The 20,771-nt window shown below is 49.1% G+C and overlaps 1 protein-coding gene across 2 annotated transcripts in view; it reads left to right on the forward strand.

Annotated features, from left to right (window-relative positions):
• Positions 1–20,771, forward strand: part of LOC132910900 (cadherin-related tumor suppressor) — a 65,734-nt gene that overhangs the window by 6,699 nt on the left and 38,264 nt on the right. The window lies entirely within an intron of this gene.

The following is a 20,771-nucleotide window of genomic DNA, read 5'->3' on the forward strand; positions in this document are numbered from 1 at the left end:
GCTCGGCAGAACAGATCGGATTAATCGCGAGATGGTAGGAGAAATCGATATCGACTATGTACGTACTTACGTTCTTCCCTCGAGCTATTAGCCTTTGCGATCGGGAATTACGCGAAATACGCGAGCGTGGAAAAACGAAACGGCCGCGACTGCGCGGGACCATTTTCCTTCGAATCGTTTCCTAATCGTTTCCGAATCGAGAAATTCACGGTCGTCGAATTTGAAAGAGGCGGCGACTGGACCGTCGTCTTCCGATAGGACATTTCTCACCGAAAATTAGCCGTAGAATTTCTGGCGGTGGTTAGGCGGCTACGCGACACCGTGTATAATTCCCAAGTAAAAGGCAGCCAGTGGGCGACGAGGGGAATAGGATAGTTGTTCGTTTTGGAAAAGGGCACGTGTTCCAGAGCGCGGGACCATCCCTCGTTCCAGCACTATCGTCGACTATCTTTGCGATATCCATATAGCGTAGGTACGTGTGTGTGTGCGTGTGTGTATGCGGTTATATACGCGTAGTCACGCACACGTTCATAGCGGGGATGATCCAGCAAAAGCGAAAGGACGAAAAGAGGGACAAAGACGACGAGAACGAGCTAGAAAGACGCGCGACCAAAGAGTGGGAGAGAATAAACGACAAGATGAACCGCGTGCCAGGAAATCAAGTTGGATTCGAGTCGGAGCTGCTGGTGCTGCTGGCTGGCTCGCTGCCGGAGGTTCAGAACTCGAGAAAAACTTGATCTCGGGTGAACGCATACAAACAGCCGGACGTAGGTAAAAGTCGGTCCATCTTTACCCCCGGTGCGACTGCTGCTGGTTGTTGCTGCTGCTTCATTTCTGAAGATTCTCTCTCCCACCCTGATCTCTCCCTATGGCTTGCCTGGCCCTCCTCCCCCTGGAGGAGTGTGCTCCCAGTTTCGGGCCCTGCTTCTTCCTATCTTTCGTTTCTTTCGTCTGTCCCCGTCTTCGTCGTTTCGTTTGACCCTACCTTTATCGCTCGCTGTGGGATCTGTGACTCTCTTCGGGAACCGACTACAGTTCGGACGTTTTTGTTCCAGACCCGACTTTTGTTCTCTCTTCTCTTCGGCTCTGCTCCTTTCTCTTTCTTTTCGCCCCTCCTCTCTCTCACTCTCTCTCTCTCTCTCTCCCCCTTGTTTTCTCTGTTCTCTTCCTTTCTTCCTACGTCTTTGCCCCTCATCTTTCTTTTACCCTTTCCCTTTCTCCGTTCGTTTCTCTGTTGGTTTCTCTGCTGATTTCTCTGCCGGTACCTCGGTGCGCGCAACCTTTGCAACAGGGCCCGGCGGTTCTTTTTCTTCGTTCGGCCATCGACTTCGTATCATCGGTTTTTTGCACCGGGTGCACGGGGATGAAAGCGGGGACATATTCGTAGCCGATGTCGTCTCGGATCGCCTGGCATTTTTGTCAAACCTTACCGCGCCCGGTCAATTAGAACATTCCTCGACCGGGGTAATTCAATTTGCATGTTGGACAAGGCGAGCCCGTAGTAGAGTTTCCAGGGGAAAAATTAACAGGGTCATCGGCCTTTAACTTTCATCCGCTGTCTTCCGTTGATTCGAGAAGTTGGTGGTCGACGATGACGTTCCGATAGTCCGTTCACGATCGTCTCGTTGACGAATTTCATTAGCGCGGCCGCCCTATGTACACACCAGGAACCGAGGCGTTTCAAGGTGAAAGAAAAAAGAGCGAAACGGGTCGTGGATTCGATCGTTGGCAGGAACGCGCGCCCGAGCGTGAGTATTATTCAATTTCCTTCGTTAGGATCGCGATGTTAACGGACCTAATTACCGATATTAAACTTACCTTTGGTAACTTGTATTCGTAATACGGTGTTATTAACGCGAGTGCCGTGATAATTACGAACGTACCGTATCTGTTTAAGAAACGACTAACGATATGAAAACAATTAACGTTAAGTAATACGGTCAAGTAAATTAGCCCGGGTCGCGAGCCAACCGTCTCACGATAGTTTCAACCGACGGTCCTTGGCGCTATCGGTATCATGCTCTCGATTTGAAATTCTTTTTCCGACTTATCGTCGATCACGATCTACTTAAACCCCTTAAATCTTCGAAGCAGAGCGTGCCACGACCGGCTCGTTAATCGAAACTTTCCACTTCCATTCGTCCTACGTGAAATATCGTTTGTATCTAATATTAGAAAGTTGGAACGGATAATAATAGCATCGAGTAATAGCCGGCGTGTCCCGATAGAGTCGTCGAATAAAAAGGATCGTCTCGGGCAGCGGGGGATCGTTGACAATGGGTCGCCATCGGGTCGAAAAGTTGCGATTTCAACGGGAATACGATAATCCTCGGGCGACAAAACGAGGGAAACACGGATAAATAAAGTAAGTAGCACGCCGTTTGATTTAAGAAAGTGGCTTTAACGTGATCTTGATGTATGGGCGCGCGAGCCACGGAACGGCAAACCCACACACGTTCGCGCGCCAATGGGTGGGTCCAGAGAGCTCGTGCGAAATGTAGGCGTAATGTTTCCTTCGTCCTTTTTTCTTTTTCCTTTTATCTCCTTTTCTTCTTCCTCCTTCTCTTGCCACGTTAGATAAATATATCTGGAGTAAAGCGTGAGCTCGCTGGCGCGCGTAGCATACCGGTCGTGTACGGCCGAGTGAACGCGCGCGAACGGGCCCAGAGAATTTAATAATAGTCGATGATAATTATGTCGGTGTCCGATTAATAGCGCTCGTTTAGCCGCGATAAACCGTCAATTAACTACGCCGACGTTTTCGTCCTTTCTGAAATATGGCCGCGTAATAACGTATATAGCGATACCAGCGGTTAAATCGTTATTGCCGTATTAAGGATTTGGAACGGCGAACTGCGAGCCACTTTTTCGACCCTCTGTATTTAATATTTCATCGATGATCGTTCGAATTCCGCTCGACTTCCGCAAACGCGGTCCAGCTCCGGCCGAAACCTCTCTACAAAGTAAATCGCTATCCGTATATCGTACGCGGAACGTATGACCATTCACAATCGACTATCTCGCCATCTTCGCCAGATAGCGTACCGTTGAAATTAATTCGCACAAAGGTGAGACGAAGGCCGCGATTAGATTCGCTGTCTCTTCTATAGCGAATCGTATGATTAGTTTATCGATACCAACCAGCCGAGTGGTAGAAAGATGTTGTTTGATAAAGATTCGACGATTCTCTGGAGAGGACGATATGCGAAAAAGAAAAAGAAAAAAAAAGAAAAAAAGAAAACGTCTTTGAAGGAGCTTCCCCGATATTCTTCGTAGCTATCTACGTAACAAAACGGGTGCTCGCAAACGAAAGTAGTCCCGTGGAACTTTCGTTCTTCTTTCCATGTAATCTCCATGCGAGTACGTCGTTTATGTATTTCAATGATCCCGTTTCTTCTTCTTTTCTTCTTCTTTTCTCGCCATTTGACGACAGCGAATCGTTCCGTCCAGTTCCATCGATCTGCAACCATCGTACAACGTGTTATTATCAAATGCACTTATCCAATGCCTGACGATCGTGATTTCCGTATCTGTCCTCCCGCTGCTCGATATAGTTTATGCCGCTAAACGCGAAACCGTACTCTCTACTTACGAATTAATTTTCCATTCGTCGTTTCTGCCGTCTGTCACGGAGAAATTGTCGTGACACGATACGCTATCCATTTAAGTCGCAGCAGAGAATTTTTAACCCCGTGGAACGATCTACGGGAAAGCTGCTCCAAAGGGGAAAGGTCTACGTTAATACCCTGCTCGCTCATCATCATTATTTTCTCTGTTTTTTCCGCTGCTTTTTTTTTTGCTCGCCTCGACGTTTCGCCTGTACCGTTGCAGCAACAAAGTCTAGCCGGTAGCCTCGCAAAAAAAAAAAAGGTCCGCTACATGAAAACCGCCGATCGAGCGATGCCTCGCTGTGCATTCTGTGGTTAACAACGGTATCCCACGACCATTTCACGATGTTTCCCCTCCCATTTGGTTCCACAGGGAAATAATCAACCCCGATCCGACGAGCTTTACGTAACGCGAATTCCCGTAAACTTTGTCACGATCGAAACGTGGATCCATACCGGTCGCCGATTCGTTTTATCGTTTCTATATTTTTTCTATAAATTTAATATATATCTGTTTTTCTTCTTTTTTTCTTTTCCTTTTTCTTTTTGCGACGCGTTAACCGTAAGTTATTGAAATTAAAAGCTTGCGCCATTAAGAGGCGCGGAGCTGCGAAAGGAGCAGAGAAAATGATTTACAAGGGTGCATTTATAAAGTTCGTCGCGTTCATTCGTCGGCCGGTGGATCTTCACGGGGCACGAAATAAAGGAAATCGGGATGGCACCTTTAATGCTACGCTAATCTTCTACTTGCTCATCATCATCATCTTCGTTCTCGCTTCGTTGCTGTTGTCCGTCCCCTCGTAATCACAATCGTCATCCTGTTCATTTTTCAACGTCTTCTTTAGAAGGCGTAGCGCGAAGAAGAATCGGAACGAAACGACGCGGACGGAGAAATCAAATCTGTGGGCGTGAGGAATTGCGAACACGAAAGCTCTAAAATCGTTTCTCTGTAGCGAGGCTCGCTCACCTTCGCTCGCAAAATTCATCCCCATCGGTTTCTCTCTTCTCTCTACTAGGCTCCGTATCGCGCGTATTCTCGTTGCGAAAAGATTCTTCGACGGATGAAACGAACGGATGTCTGTCGTTGATCGAATTACAAGAGCGAAAATCCGTGGCCGCGAGATAAGGAAATTAGCGGCGGAAAAGGTAAGAACGAAGAGAAAGAGGAGAGGTGTGGTAACGGGGTAGGAGAAAAATGAATCGCAACAGAAACGAGACAATTTAAAGGCGGACGGTGGCCGGTGTACGGCGGAGAGGAAAGGAAGGTAAAGAGAAAGAGAAAAGGAATGGCAGCGTTACTTAACGAGGGAGATTTAAGCTTCGTTCCGCCCGCGCGCGCATTCCTACCACGCCGAACGATATTTCAAAAGATATGATACCGGATGAACTTGCACATTTGAACGAAAGTCGGCGTATCGATCTCGGTCGTACGCGCAGAGAGCGAGAGAAAGAATTACCTAAAGTTGCCGAGGACGGGCTGTAGATCGATTAAAAAAAAAAAAAAAAAAGAAAAAAGAAAGGAAGAAGAAAAAAGAGAAGAAGAAGAAGAAGAAGAAAAAGAAGAGAGGAAGCGAAGCGTGACGGGGAGGTCGTACAGGATTTTATCTTTCCTCGCTATCGATATAGACGTTAAAGATTCGAACGTGGGCTCTTTTAGCGTCGATATATTTTCTCTAGATATACGCGTCGGTAAGATTCTGCGGCGAAGATGCAACAATATTCCTGTGCGCGTCGCAGCGAGCAGACCGAACGCACAACAGAACCCCCATTGAAATATTATTCTTGTTAGTCTTCTGAAAATGTCACCGTAGAATACGCGCAGCAGGAACCTATGCCGGTCTCGAGATTCGTCTATTGAAATCACCGGTCGCACAAAAAGGACGAAATTCCAGAACCGCATACCGTTTATCCCATGGATGATCGTCCCGTGCCCCGTGGGGATATCTTCTCGATCTCTGCGTTCCGTTCTGTCTTTCTCTGCCTCTCCGTCATCTTCGATTCTCGCTCCGTTCCACCAGCATAGTCGAATCCTTTAAAGGACTTATACACTTCTGCTGCCACTCGTTCACCGTCCGCCGTTTGTCGTTCGCCTTCCCAATGCGGGGCCACTGGGCGCGCGCATTGTTGTTCCTCCTAATCTTTACCTGCTTTCCCAATGTCCTGGACATTTGACACGAGCACTCGAAAACCAGGTATTCTCGCCATATAATTTCACTGGTATGCTTTGCATGAAACCTACCTTCTCCTACCTCCACCGCATTCACTCTCCTCTCTTTCTCTCTCTCTCTCTCTCTCTCTCTGCCTTTCTTCACGCTTTATGGATTTTGATCACCGATCTCAGATTTATCCACCTTAGGGCTTAATGAGCCTCTTTTGTCCCTTCGTTTACTTTGCCTCCTATCGATGTCCATGGCTCGGCTCGATGTTTCCTCTAATTCTTACCTTCTTTTCTTGTTTTTGTTTCTTGTTTGTTTTCTTTTTTACCTTCGTACGAACGTACCTCGTTCGTTACACTCGAGTTACACGGTTGTTAAGTTGATAAACGTCGGACGCTGGACCGACGAAAACGGACTTTAACGACAATTCTAGGCGAGTATTTGCAAATAAGCGTGGAAAGACGAGCCGATGCGGAGAGAATCGATCAATTTGTGGATACGCGTTACAAATTAATACTCGTTACTATGATCGACGTTTTTACGAGGCGGCAGCATCTTTTTACCCGACGTATTTACGTGTGTAACTGCTTCAATTTAAAGCGATCGACGAAAAGCGACGGCAAGAAAACGGCAAAAAGCCAGATCCACGGAAGATTATGGGCATTATTCAATTATGACATCATTAAGGGCTTGTTGCGCTTTCGAGACGTTTCACCGTCTGCCCTCTTCTGTTCTTTCATCACTCGTAAACGCGTCCAGAAATAACGCGTTCCACGATACGTCCGTCCCACTGGCCCCCTCTTGCTTGCATCGAAAACGCCGCTCGAAATTCGACGGAAATTTTTAAAAGATACTCAACGCGAAATTTATATCGGAACGTAACGTAAAGTAGAAGCGTAAGTGGCAAATGAAGTTATCTAAATGTTCCGCGTGTAAACACTTTTAATGCTGTGCGAACGTTTCGCGGAACAAAGTTGCGAAAAAAGAAATTAACCCTTTCGGGACGTTTTCTCCGTTTTTATTGCCATATTCGTCGCGATAAGGGAATATCGCCTCTTGCGTTTAGTGGTCGTTCGGTATCCATCGAATTCCATATTTTTCCCGACGTTTCTCGATCGTCGTTTCGGTCTTGGAAATCGCAGGCACGCGAACAACGATATTTCAGCTTAATCGTTCAACCTCGATATCGGATATCTCCTATAAAGCAAGAAGCTACGATTAAAAAGGATTTATCGACGTTCGCGTGCGAAAGTATAAATCGTCGATGGAATTCGAGGGAAAACGGAGAAGAGGAGAACAAGGGAAGAACGATTCCACGAACGCTATCTTTTCATAATCGGTTGACCTTCGCATAGTGATCATTCCTGGGAACTATGTCCCCGGTAAAATACTACTTGGTTGGTCCTCTGGTTTTTATCTCGCGGTTCAGAAGCGCGCGCTCGCTAATGACCGTCAGATACGATTCCAGCGTTTTCGGCCCGACTCACGCTCTTACCCACGACGACCAACCACTCGGTGGAACCTGTACCGCTGTTGCTGCCACCGGTGCTTCTACTTTGCTTCTACTTCTGCCGTATCGAGTTCGGTCTGCGTTCCACTCGATGGTCCGCGTGCTTCTTCGCTCCATCACCGTCTCTTCCGTTTCTTTCTTTTTTCTAATTTTTTTCTTCTTCTTTTCTTCTTCTTCCGAGTTTCCACGTTCCTCTGAAACACAAGCGGAAAAACACGTTCGTGTTTATCGTAAGATCGAACGTCCATTAACCGACTCTCACCATCGATGCAGCCCCTTTTTGTACTTTTCACTTATCCTACAGCACCGTCTTTTTATCGGTCTTCTTAAAAGTTCGACGATCGGGACTCCGTGCCCCTCCTTCTACCTCCATGTTTTAATTCGTTTGGTCGCAAACAACGCATTCTTTCAACGGTGTCGTCCGAAGATTCCCGTCGTCATCGTGACTCAGAAATCAGTCCGGCTAAACGTAAACACGTTACATCACGTTACAGGCTTGGCCATTATTCTGACGAATTTTTTGACCGGCTATAAAGGGGAACAAAACGAGCATTTACAGACACGCGTTCGTCGGTTGGTCTTCGATTATTCACCGGCTCGACGAAAAAGTTGACTGGAAGCTCGCGGAGCGAGAGACGCGACGACCGTCGTTGGAACCTGGCGCGGACGATCGTTTCAACCCGATTTCGTCGCACAGCTGCTATTTGTTTATCGCCCGTAAACCTTCTTTCTCTTCCCTGTTCGCGTAATTACATCGGACGGCGACTGAAATATCGATCGGATATTTTCGCTTACGTAATAATAAATTATACGCGAGTAGGGTACGTCGTGCGTTCGCGTGTCGCGAATCTTCGCAGTCGAGCGAGACCAACCGAACGTAAACGTTTCGTTTTCTCGTCGTTTCGACTAAGTAGGCCGCGTGACTTTGCTCGGAGAAGAAAATACGACGACTCGGTGTATATCCTTATCGAAAGTTATAGGCGATGAGTGGAATAAATCGATCGAAAAGGCTTGGCAGGCTAGTTTCGGTGGTTGGGCCTCTCTCGGTTTAAAAGGAGCAGGTAGTGAAAAGGTTGAACGTCTGTCTCGAGTGGCCTGCAGGAACACGCGTCGCCTAAACGTAAAATCGAATGATGCATAGCATCGGTAGATTCGGTCTCCCGTGGCCCGCCGTGAAGCTTCTCCTTGAGATTACCGCGCTTGATTTACATTTATTTAGGTCCCCTAGACAAACACTCGAACAAGGAACACGAATCTCTACACGTCTACCGGACTCCCAAGCAATTTCATCTGTCAAACCCCTTCGTATCGCGACGTTCTTTCTTCTCTTTCCGCTTTCTTCGAATACTACGAATCGTCGATTAATCATCTCGTCGACTACCACACCACGTTTGCCTTGTGTTTTCGGTAAATCGATATCGCGTATGAGTTTGAAAACAGCCGATCAGCCACGATAGCCGTGCGATTTCCTTCGTACGGATATTAATGGCGAACGAAACACGTTGGGATCCGTCTTGTTGCTTAACGACCAGGCAATTGTACAAAATAATTAAGCAACAGATTAATCGAGATAATTACCGCGAAACGGAGCCCCGTATGTTAATAGAAGGTTAATTAAGCGCGCACAATTATGCCGCGAGAGATTTTCTGAAGATTCGAGAGCCGATAATCGGCCATTCGCTTTCGTTGCTCGTATCATCCTACCTAAGAGAACTAACAGTCATCTGTCCGTCGATTTATTCGGTGCACGGAGACGTCAGCGTGAATTAGCGTTAGCGAGGCTACGGGAGAAAGGAGAAAGAAAGACGCGCGCGCGCGCGCGCGAGCCTTCTCTTCGTTTGCTGCTGCGCCTCGCGTATGTGTACGATACGTATCAGGAATGTAACTATTCGAGCGATAGAAAGGACGAAGAAGAGAACCGATGAGAGAGAGAGAGATAGAGGAAGAGGTAGAAGGGATGGGAAGGATGGGTGCGAGGTAGCGGGCAAAAGAAGAAGGAACGAGCATAGGGGAAGAAAAAAGGGAAGGAAGGCTTAAGCGGAAAGGAAATCCGATTTTTCCTGACGATCGGCCGGTACCGGGTTTCTGTTCGATCGGAGGCAACGTTCGTTGGAATTAAAAGAGAACGGCGAGAGAAGATCGTGAGAAGACGAAGACACCGATGGCGAAGCAACGAGGCGGTATAAAAGAAGAAGAATGTTTCGAGAAGAAAGATGACGAAAGGAAGGGGGAGGAAAGGGGAAGGGAGTAGTAGCGAGGCTAACAAAAAGTGCAAAGACAGGCAAAGAGACGCGTTAACCCCGAGAGTTTAGATTCTTCGGAGGACTCTCCGGAGGAGTCTCGTTTGTCTCCTTCGTTGGAGCCTCTTCTTCTTCAGCGGGGTCGAGCCTCTTCTCTTCTCTTCTCTTCTTTCTTCTTCCTCGGGTCAGAGTCGCGCGTTATCCTCCTTCGTCCTCCTCTTACTACCATGCAGGCTGCTACGTCTACGGTATTAGTCTACCTTGCACGCAGAATACTACTCTCTCCTTTTGCCGGTCGTCGCTGTCGTCAGCCTCCTCGTCGTCCTCCTCGTCGTTCTCTCGTCCTTGTCGTCGTCGCCGTCGTCGTTGTTCGTCGTCGTCGTCGTCGTCGTCGTCATCGTCGTCATCGTTGTCGTCATCGCAGCCGCTGTCGCTACCTTTATCCTTCTCTTCTCGCTTCTTTCTACACGCTTACTCACTGTTATTCTCCATCTTACACGCTCCGCGGTCTCTTCCTGCTCGTCCTTTTCATCTCGTCCACTCTCTCGTCTCTCGTCCTCCTGCAGTCCTCTCTTTCTTCGTTTTACACGCTGTCGCGCTCCCTTCCTCGTACACCGGCAACGATGCTCTTACTCGCTTCTTACATTCTTCCTCACGCATTCTTACCATCTCCTTCTGCTACCCTCACACTTTCCCTTCCCTCTCTCTCTCTCTCTTTCTTTTCTACGCTCTCTTACACTCTGCTCGTCCCTCCCTCTTGGCGCTTCTTTCTCCGTTTCCTCGCTGGTTTGTTTGCTCTCTCTCCTTGTATTTTCTCTTCTCCCTACCTTTCACTTCTCTTCCTCCGCTTCTTCGCCGCCGTCGTCTTGCTCCTCTTCTTCGGCGCCTCTTCTTCCTCTCGTTTCGTACCTACGTAGAGCGTCGTCCGTCTCTGCTGCGTGCGAATCGCGCGCTCGCTCGCTCCTTCCTTCGTTCAGGGCTCTTTCATTCCATAGACATATATCCATCCCCACTTGGCCAGCTCGCAGAGTGGTCACGTTGGCTCGTTCCCTCGGCAAGGCTGCTCTTTCTCTCGCGCGGTGGCCAACGGGTCCTTATCTTATGCAGAAAGGTGGTGCGGAACCCACCGGACCCCTTTGCAAGGCCCCGCATGACATTAATTTTGAAATATTATTTGGGCCCCCCTCCCGTGCCGCCGCGCGTGACGGCCTCTCTTTTCTCTTCGGATCTCTGTCCCTCTTTCTCTTACGAAAGCCTGCCCTCCTCCCCCCTTGCTGCGAGCCACGGCAATTCGAGCCTCTCCTCTTATACCTCGAAGCTTTTCAAACGCTTCGGCTGTACGAAAATTCGAGTAAAAATCTGCGCGATCCACGAGCAGAGTTTGCAGGTTCGAGGAACTTTGCGGCGTTTGGGTTATCGCGAAATCGTACGCGATGCCCGCAGTGTTACCCTGACACGATTTTCTTGGAAATCGGTTCTCGCGTCCACTCGTCTCGCAAACCACCTTCGTTTCGATTCCACCGAATAGGAAGGCGTCTCTCGTCTCGACCACGTCCCAGTGACTCGATGGTGGAACGTCGCGCTCGAAATTTCCGGGGCATCGATGTCCCCGATGCGACGGCAGGATAACCGGTGGCTTAGAGGAAAAGACACGGAATTTCGCGGCTGAGAGAACGCGCGAAGATGGATATTCGAATCGCATTGTATTCAAATGAGGCTGTTCGCCCGCGACTGCACCGTACGTCACAATCGTACGTACGATTTCGGCCAGAGCCTATGAAAATTTATCGGTTACCACCCAAGATGCTCGTGCGAGAGTGGTATAACCGTAATCCACGGTGATAGAGAAAGATCTCGATGCGAGAGAGGCCGGCGTTGGTTTACCATCGACCGAGATGGAAAACGAAGAGAGAGAAGCAGAAAGATCCAGAGTGTCTGAATCATCTGTACGGCGGCGAGTTTAATTCGCTGTCGCGGAAGAATTACATTGGATTTACGAATGCATCACGCCGCGAGGGAATTATGAAAAATATCCGTGGAATGCGTGTCGTCGTTGGTTCGGTCGTTCGCCGCGTACATAACGATTCTCTCTGTTGGTACGAGCGTACGTACACACCGCGAGCAATTGTCACGGGATGCTTCCAATCGTGGATAGGGCGCGCGCGTAAAGATAACGACGGACACAATCAGCGGTCCAGACACACGGAGCCGCAACATTTTAAGCCTGCCGGACAACCGAATACTCTTCCAGAAATTCGTTAAAACCAGATAACGCTGAGCTACGGTAATCTGTGGGACCGGGTCGTCGTGTTTTTACGTTGCCGTCGATGCGTATAATAACGCAGTTAACGAAATTCAGCCTCGTCTCTCGGCCTTAATTTATCCTTAATTTAGTCGTAATTTTTCTCCCGTTTACCACCCCTCCTCTCGTTTCAACGAATAAAATAGATTCGAATCTCTTTCGCGGTGAAATATTAATCGTTCCAGTGGTAAGATAATCCTAGTGACTGTAGCTAATAGCTAATCGTGGTTAAAAGAAAAGAAAAAAAAAAAAAGACAAGAGAGAAAGGAAGGGAAAGAAAAGTAGGATGTTCGGTCGATCTGATCCTTTGTTGCATCCTTCTCTACTCGGCTACCAGGAGTACGTGGGTTCAACGATTCGAAAACACGATCGTGCTTCCTGCTCGAGCACCGGCATGAAAAATAATGCGGAATAGACAGATAGAATAACCAGACCGAGAGATTTTCTAATAGGATGGGTTGGAAGGGCGTCGAGTATATCGTTTCCTCGTCGACTCGGCTCCGAGTGGCTGGCTGGCAATAGGGGGTGTAGAAATTGCGGAGGGAATCGGCTCGCTTAATTTCCAGCAAATGGACCATTGTATTGAAATATTCGAAAACGTTTCGTGGAAGTTCGCCCGTTCTCCCCGGCTCGCTTCCCGAACGTATAATTCTCCGGCAGTACGGTACGCCGGGCTGTGTAACTTCTCCGGAAGGAATCGACCTCCCAACGATATCTAACGAGCTATCTTTGGCAAATTAAGCGACACCCGACCGGCGAACCGAGAGACACACGGTGGCTGGCACTGCTGGTGCTGGTCGAACGGAACCGGCCACGGTTACACGCGCGATTCTACCGAGCAAGCGTAATCACCCGTTATTTATGAATCCCGCGATGCGTACATAGAAACGCGTGGCAAGCTTTTAGCTATGCGAACCGATCCACCGTCCGCTGGTTCTCGCTAACTCTCTTTACCTCTGTCTCTGTCTGTCTGTCTGTCTCTCTCTCTCTTTCTCGATGTCGATATCGAGGGAAGAGAACGAAACGAAGAGAAAGAAAAGGGAGGCGCGAGGACTCGCATCTCGAGCCCTCGAGAGACAACCAAACGCTCTTCCAGATTTTCGTTAAAAGAAGATAACGCCGGGGTACGAAACGGCAAGGTAACGTAATGTAAGGCACGCACGCACTCACACCGGCCCAATAATGTACACGTACGTGAGATCGAGGGCGTGGGGCCCCTGGGCTTCACTGCTGGCAGAAGGGGACTTATATATACCGAGGCACAGCCGGCTTATCGGGCATACATCCTCGCTCGCAGATTAGCATAATGTCTGCTGCAATGCGTAGGTACTCTACCCCTTCCCCTCTCCCCCTCCCTCACTCACTGTCTCTCTTTCTCTCTGCCCTCTTTCCCCCTCGCCCCTTTGCTTCTCTCTACTTCCCCTCTCACCCACCTCGCTACCTTCCTCTTGCTCTTCCTCTTCGCTTCTGCCGCGTTTTACCCTTTTCTACTCTTTCACTCCACTCTTCACGTTGTTCCTTCCTCTTCGTCCTCTCGCTACTCTCCTTCTTCCACTTTCGCTTCTTCCACTTCGCCAGAGCATCTCGTCGTCGCCCTCCTTCGCTCGGCTCTCGAGCCGAGCACCATCGTCCTCGTCACCATCGCGACGGACTCGTTCCGCTACCCCTCGGTAGACACCCGAGGGAGCAACACGTCGATGATAAAATAATAAGGATAACAGTGACGATAACGACAACGATAATAGGCAACGAGCGCTAACAACGATCGTAACGCTAATTACGTTATCTATGAGCCGGTATCGACGTCTCATCGGCGTATCGATCGGCGCGTTGGAACGGCGGGCGCGGCGAGTTGGTGGTCGAAAATCTGAACGCGGCCAGACGACTTTTAGAAGGGGGAACCGTTACGCGTTTCTTTTTTCGTAGGAGACTCGCTGCAACGCCGAGGACGAGAATTTTCTGGCTATCGCGTGGTCGGTTTTTGCTCGTTTCGGCGGATTTCTCGCGTGAAATCTGCTCGTCCCACGTGCGACCCCGCGCAAACGGACACCGCACGATCGAAACGCCGACACGACGTACGATAATTCGACGAAGCTCGTTTCGCGTCTCGGATCGTGGAATTCCAGAGTTTTCATGTGGAAAGAGCCGCAGCCTATTGAGAGAGCGCGCACAGCAACAACAATACCTATCGTCCGGTGGTGTAGAACGCCAACGGGTTACAGGGTCCGGGAACCGAGTCGTGGGCCCAAGATGCAAGAGAGAACAGGGCCCAGCCTCGGCTGCCACTGCTATTATGGCCAATAATTCATTGAGTGACTGTCAGGCCCTCCGCCGACCAACCCAGAACTGCCGCACCCCTCGTGTGCATTGCGCATACGGGGTGCTACAGAAATACGGATTCGGCCCGATAATAAATCGAGATCGCCTTAACGCGACCGTCCATAGAAAACGCTCTCCAACGAAAACCGCGTGGGTGTGAATTTTGCCACAGGGCGCGCTGGAGGGGGTCTGGTCGCGAAAGCGACCGTACGAAACGACAACTTCGGTGATCGGACGTCGCACAGGACGATCGGGTCACGTTCCTACGGCCCTACCGATGGAATGCTCCCGTTCCAACGTCGTTATACCCGAGGAGAACCGACTCCTCCGCCGCGATATTCCGTTTCCTCGATCGCGCGACACCGAAGCAATCGACCGCTCGATGCCATTTTCGGTTTCGAAGGTCGAACACGCTTATCGGCTTATGAACGCGAGTTCGGAAAAACGAACAGCCTTATCGATGGCGGGTGTCGCGTTCGCGAAATCGTCTCTCGACTTCGGCGAGAGAAGAAGGAACAGACGTCGTAGTAGGCTGGCGCGTACGGCATTTCGACTGAAATTAAACAAATACCAACGAGGACGTCTTCCTCCGGCATCGACGTATCGCGTACGCCGGTCGCGGAAAAATCAAATTCTCCGATCGGCAGAGGGAGGAAGAGAGACGCACCGCCGCAGGGGTAGGGGGAGAAGAAGGTGGAGGAACACGGTGCAAAAGCGTTTCGAGAGGGGAACAAGAGAGGAGAGAGAGAGCGAGAGAGAGAGAGAGAGAGACAGAGAGAGAGAGAAGCAAGAGTGTGGAGCACGGAGCGGCGGAGAGAGGACAGGGGGATAATTGCAGAAGGGCCCCTTCGCGTTGCTCTTGCAAAGAAGTCTTAAGACGAGATAAGGCCCCGGCGATAACGATTGAGCCCCGCGGGAACTCTTGCCTACGTGTTACACGCACACGCACGTGGAACACGCTCGGTGCTCACACACGATGGCGGATTTAGAGCCCGTCCTCACACGTGGCATACGTAAAGGCACACAACGTATCTGCTCTCTGCCGTACGCAAAAATGCGTAGCCATACCTTTGGCCGTGCACGTGTCCGTTGCGCGCGTTCGTGTGTCCGTGGCTGTGTTGCGCGTATCCGCGTGTGCGTGCATGAGCGCGCGCAGAGAAAACGAAAGAGGGAAAAAAAGAAAATCGCGCGAGACGCAGCAACGCGCGAGGCCGGCGTGTACTCGCGCGCAGGCGAACGAGCAAGCGACTCTCGGGACAGGAGCGCGGCAGCATCGCGGCAACGACGCTCGTGAAGAATTCGCTGGAGGAAAAAAATCGGCCGGTCGAATTAATTAATAGCGCTATCGAGCGAGTAGAGCGAAGCGGCGATAGGACTCGGTACGCGACCGGACAAAAATTCCTCCAACCAGCCGAACGCGATTTAATCGATTTCCACTCGCTCGCCGATAGCCACGACCGCCAAGTAAATCATCCATTTTTCGCTTTCCGGTTAGCATCCCGTTTAGTCGCGAATCAGCGTCCACGAGATCTGCGCCTCCTGTTCGATTTTCGTCCGTACTTACGTATCGATTCCGTTTGGCTGGGAAGTTGGCGTATACACGCGAGAATACTTGTTCGTGCGCGAGAAAGAGAACGAGAAGGAGAGACAGGGAAGCGAAAGGTGAGAAGAAGAGAAATACGCGTCCATGCATGCATGCTGAGAGGTGCAACGAGCTGAGTCTCGTCGATGCGACGCGACGCGGGGAATAAAAAGGAAGGTGCACGCACGGAAATTAACATAAATCGATCTTCGAGCGGAGATCTCCAAAAGAAAATATTACGCGCTTACGAGGCCCGGATGTACAGATCTCGAAGAGCCAAGCTTTCGATCCAACGGCTATTCTTTTTCTCTCGTTTACCCCTTTTCTTCTCCTTTTCGTTCCGCGTTTCACCTTTCGTTCCGTAGAAAACGCATTAAAACACTCATGCGACGATTCAACGCGAATCTAGAGCTACTCTAACTTCATGAGATCGAACGTTGGCGGGATGTTGGAAACTTGAGGAGAGCGTTCTTGCGTAGCGACGCGCGATACAGACGATTTTTATGAATTTCCTTTCGAGCTAACCGCCGATTACACCGGACTAGACCCTTTTGCGCGTTCGTCGCTTTTATTCGTTCGTCTTATCGTTTATCCTAAATTGTACGAGTCTTTGACGATGTAATCATCGTTGATGCGCAGCATAGCGTCTGTCGTAGTCGGCATAATGAAAAATGTAACAGTTTCTCGTAAATGTCCATGATTTACGCCGCGATCGAACGTATTTCTGAAGGAAAAGAGCTTGGAAAGTTCAGAAGAAAGATTTACCCCTTCGATATGAATAAAAATAATATAAATAAACGACCGAATAAAAATCTGAGGCTCGATTCTTACAGAAATTTCTGACGAAATGAACTCGCCTCGCCCGAACTGATTAACCAATTAGTATTTCGATTATCAGGCTTTCAAAAATGAACAAACGACGAAGAAGAGACCGAGATGAAAAGAAATTACATCTCCGCTTCAGCGCCACATTTACATCTGAAAAACATCTAATCCCGCATAACTAACAGTTAGCCTAAACAGAATTCAGAAAAATCGTTCGCTCTTATTGTCGTTAGACGAGAATTCCTCCGTAAGCGGTTTAGTCCGGTCGACCGAGTCGCTTCGTCGGATCTCCACCTTAAACCGTTCGCTTCTTCGATTATGATCGGCGGCAATGAAACTTTGTATGAAATTGTGGATCGTTGGAGGAAGATGTGGCGTCTAGCGAGACTTTCGACGACGCGTAGCTCGTCGAGAAAATCGCAAAAATATCTTTCGCGCCTACGTATGCATTTACGCACGTACGTGAAACGAACACGGAGAAACGACGCGAGTATAGAGTCTAATTTCTCTCTTATTTAAACTATCAACCGGACTCGGACTCGGTCTCTACGCGCTATTCGTACGTAATATATTTCATTTGAAAATTCTCTCGCAACAGCGATCCAGCGCTTCCTGTATCGTTTACCGCGCACTATAATTCTTTGCCGCGGTAGCTAATAATTTCATGTAAATAATCATCGATCATTGGACGGATTTAAACGGCGAAACGATAGCGCGACGTCGAAAGAAAAACGGCCAACGACGGATATAATTATATCGATCGTTGCGCAACGCGTCTTTGCGAGGTAGCAGTTCCTTCGTCCGTTCGACGGTTTTTTTACGATTTAGCGACTCTGTCCGGCAAATTCACGAGGAATTCCGCGTAATTGCCGTTGAACCGTTCTCCGTCTCTCGATTACGCGTCGCCGGTCCACCGTAGTAACGTCAATTTCTCGAAGAATCTATCGGAGGCGCACGGGGTAGAAGCGAATGTTGATAGCACGCGTCGCGTTTTAACAGACGATTTTGTGTCGTAAAAATTGCTCGCGGAAGCCACGATATCGAAGATTCCTGTAAAAACTATATAAAAATTCGTACGAACAAACCGTACGGGACTCGCGCGATGTTACTTTCGCATTGGCGTGCATCGTAGGAAAAAAAAAACAGAAAAGAAGAAAAAAAAGGGGGGGGAAAGAGAGTAAAAAGTGATTAAGAAATAATTATCGTACGTGTGGTCGGTGTGACGGAAAGGGAAAGACTGAAAGTAACCTCGCGTCGCGTCGAGTCAAGTCGAGTAGAGAACTAATGGTCGGACCGAAGGTGGCGCACGACACGATGTCCGGCGTTTCACTCGAAAATTTACCTTAGTCATCTCGGCTCGTGTTTTTCTTTTAGTAATCACCTGGAGCCGGCGCGATCGTCGCTAAAAAATACGACGATCTTTATACGCGGGGGGAAAGCGCTTTGTTCTCCGAGAATAACGCTTTCGAGGCTCCGTCTCTTGGTTTTTTCTTTTCCGGGAAGACGGACGAACGGCGTAGGTAGTTTAACGAAACGGTGTACTTTGTACGAAAGAGATTCTTAAATATAAATAATAGAACCTAGGAGGAAACGAAGCAACCGACGCGTTCGCGAGTCGCCGGTTCAAGTTCGATTTTTAAAACGAAACGAGTCCCGGTATCGGTACGAATTTAAACGACGACGAGCGAAAGGTTGGGGATCGCGTGAAAGTTTCACTCGGCGATTACACGTTTCACGCGACAAGTGCGTCGTTCCTCGATGGGATATCTCTATCCGCGAACCGCTTAAATCACCGTCGTTCTACATCGAACGAATTCCTTGCCGCCGATCGATCGAGAAAGATTTTTGATCCCATCGTCGCCGGTAGGATCACAGGCTTTAAGTACGTTTCCTCTAAAGATCGATGGACATTAGCGTCATAAAGATTAGTTTACCGCCGACATACGCATCCCTAATGACGATCGTTTCCCGTGAGAACGCCAATTAACATAAATCGAACGCTTAGATGCCGAGAATCGTTGAATGAACACGTTACCGAAATGGACCGTTTGTACGCTCGATTTGGTTCCTACTACTTATTATAATATACATAGCCTGTTGGCCGACGAGTTTTACAACGTGCCTATGTAAAATACTTGGAAAAAGATTCGGCATGTGCGTATCTGTCGAATCGATCACGATCTCCGCAAGATTGATACTTTTCGCTTATCTTTAATCCTAATTTCTCATTTTAATCACTATTATCTTTCCTCATCGGCTATTATCGTGTCTATTCCTTCGCGTACGAAAGAGATAAGATGCGACGTAGGGTAACGACGATTTGGTCGACGATATTTACGATTTCTCGGCTACGCGAGTTCGCTTTACGGTTGGCTTTCAAAGGCCACGAGGTTGGAAAGGACGCAGGAAAGCGGAGGGCGGAGGGCGGAGCCCGCTCGGTCACTTGGCTCGTTCTTCTCGCCTTTTTTTCTCTCTCTCTCTCTCTCTCTTTTCCTCCTACTTCTTTTAATTGTATCTCAAACATAGCTATTGGATCGTGCCGAACATCGTGTAAACACGTGTAAATTTTTCTTCGTCTGTCGCGTCTCTCCTCCGAGAACCTTTTTTCCCTGCTCGTTTCTAGTGCTCCGCGTATCAACGTCTTCCTCGTAGGTTCAGTCGCAAGGTTCCCGCGACGAGTCGCGTTCCGAAAGGCCGACTCCCTCGTGAACGCGAATAGGACGCGAATACGCCACGATTTTCTACAAATTGAAACGCGGTATCGGCGCGCTTCGTTCGAACACCCGGTAGCGACTGAAATATTCCAGGCATTTCCTGAAATTCTAACGGTACGCCAGAAAATATACGACAATGATACGGGTTCCTTAATCCTTTCTATCGAAATCCCGAGAAAAGGAGGAGGGGAGAGAACAAGGTTTGCCAAACGCGAGGTTCGTCGAAACGCTTATCAACCGGAATGCCCGTTAACCGGTGACACGATCGCGAGAAACGATCCGTCCCTGTTCTCGAAGCCGACGTTTCGCGATACAGTTGTACGCGGAACGCGGTACGCTCGTCCCAAGAAGAAACGAGCGGAATATTAATTGTTCCGACCACCGAGTCGCTCGGTTCCCTCACGCTGGTCGCTCATTTTTCTTTCGTCTTCGAGTGTCACCGCGTAACGTCTATCGTCCAAATGGAAACATTGTCGCGTCGCAACGACGTTTCCACGTTGTACGCGGAATCGAGAAGCGCGTACGACGAAAAAGAGATTTTCACGAGAGCGAAAAGATTCCGTGGACTCGAAGGACACGAGGCCGAACGACGACCCTGGTCTTCCGGCGATGTTCGTCGTTTTGCTTTCAACTCGCGTCTGTCGAGACGCGCGCGTAATTGTTATATACGAAGTTCTTACGTCGGCCGGCAATCACGTTCATTACTATTCCTGTTTTTAGCCCGGACCGTGGAGCGTGAGCATTGTTCTGCGGACGGGTAATAGTCGGTCATGTAGGTGTACGACGATCCTCTGTTCGAAAAGGTCCCGCAGCCCCACTGGCGGAGCCGGCGACACTAGACGCGAGAATACGACAGGGAGCTGGGAATCGTTGGTTCGGTAAAGGATCGCGCGTTTAGTTTAAGGACGACTTTACGGCCCACCATGCGTCCGGTTGTAAACCGAAGTTTATATCGGAGTTCAAACTGTAAATCACCCTTTCTTCGTTTCGTTTTATACGAATTCCCTTTTCCCCAAACGGCTGATCATTTCCTCTGCGACGCGACGCTACTAAAAAATTGATTTATTCAAAGGGGCGCTCGCTTCCATGTGTCGCGCGTTCCCCTTTCCATCTTAGTCCGAATCACGATCATCCGTAAACTTTGATATTTCCATTGTTCTTCTTGTCAAAGAAAACGCGCGCGCGCACACACACACACATATATATTTTAGATAAGAGAGATGCAGGAAATCTCGCGGAGTCTACGTTAAGGATAGCGCCGAGCGTTGTAATTGTAAAACGCGCGCGCGTATATTGGCAGTCGGTTTTCAAATTCCCATTCGATGCAGCTAAAAGAGCTAAACCGAACGACGCTAATCCGCACGGGCTAATAAGTAGGTGCTTGGCGCGAACTAAAGAATACGAAGGAGGAATCAAAGATAGGAAAAAATACGCTGACACCCGGTATACCGTGGCGAAAGAAAGGGAAAAGGTGAGCAGACGTGGAATGAAAGAAACTCGGATACGAGCGAGATC

Source organism: Bombus pascuorum, chromosome 9 (genome assembly GCF_905332965.1).
Source record: "Bombus pascuorum chromosome 9, iyBomPasc1.1, whole genome shotgun sequence".
In the NCBI taxonomy this organism is placed as follows: domain Eukaryota; kingdom Metazoa; phylum Arthropoda; class Insecta; order Hymenoptera; family Apidae; genus Bombus; species Bombus pascuorum.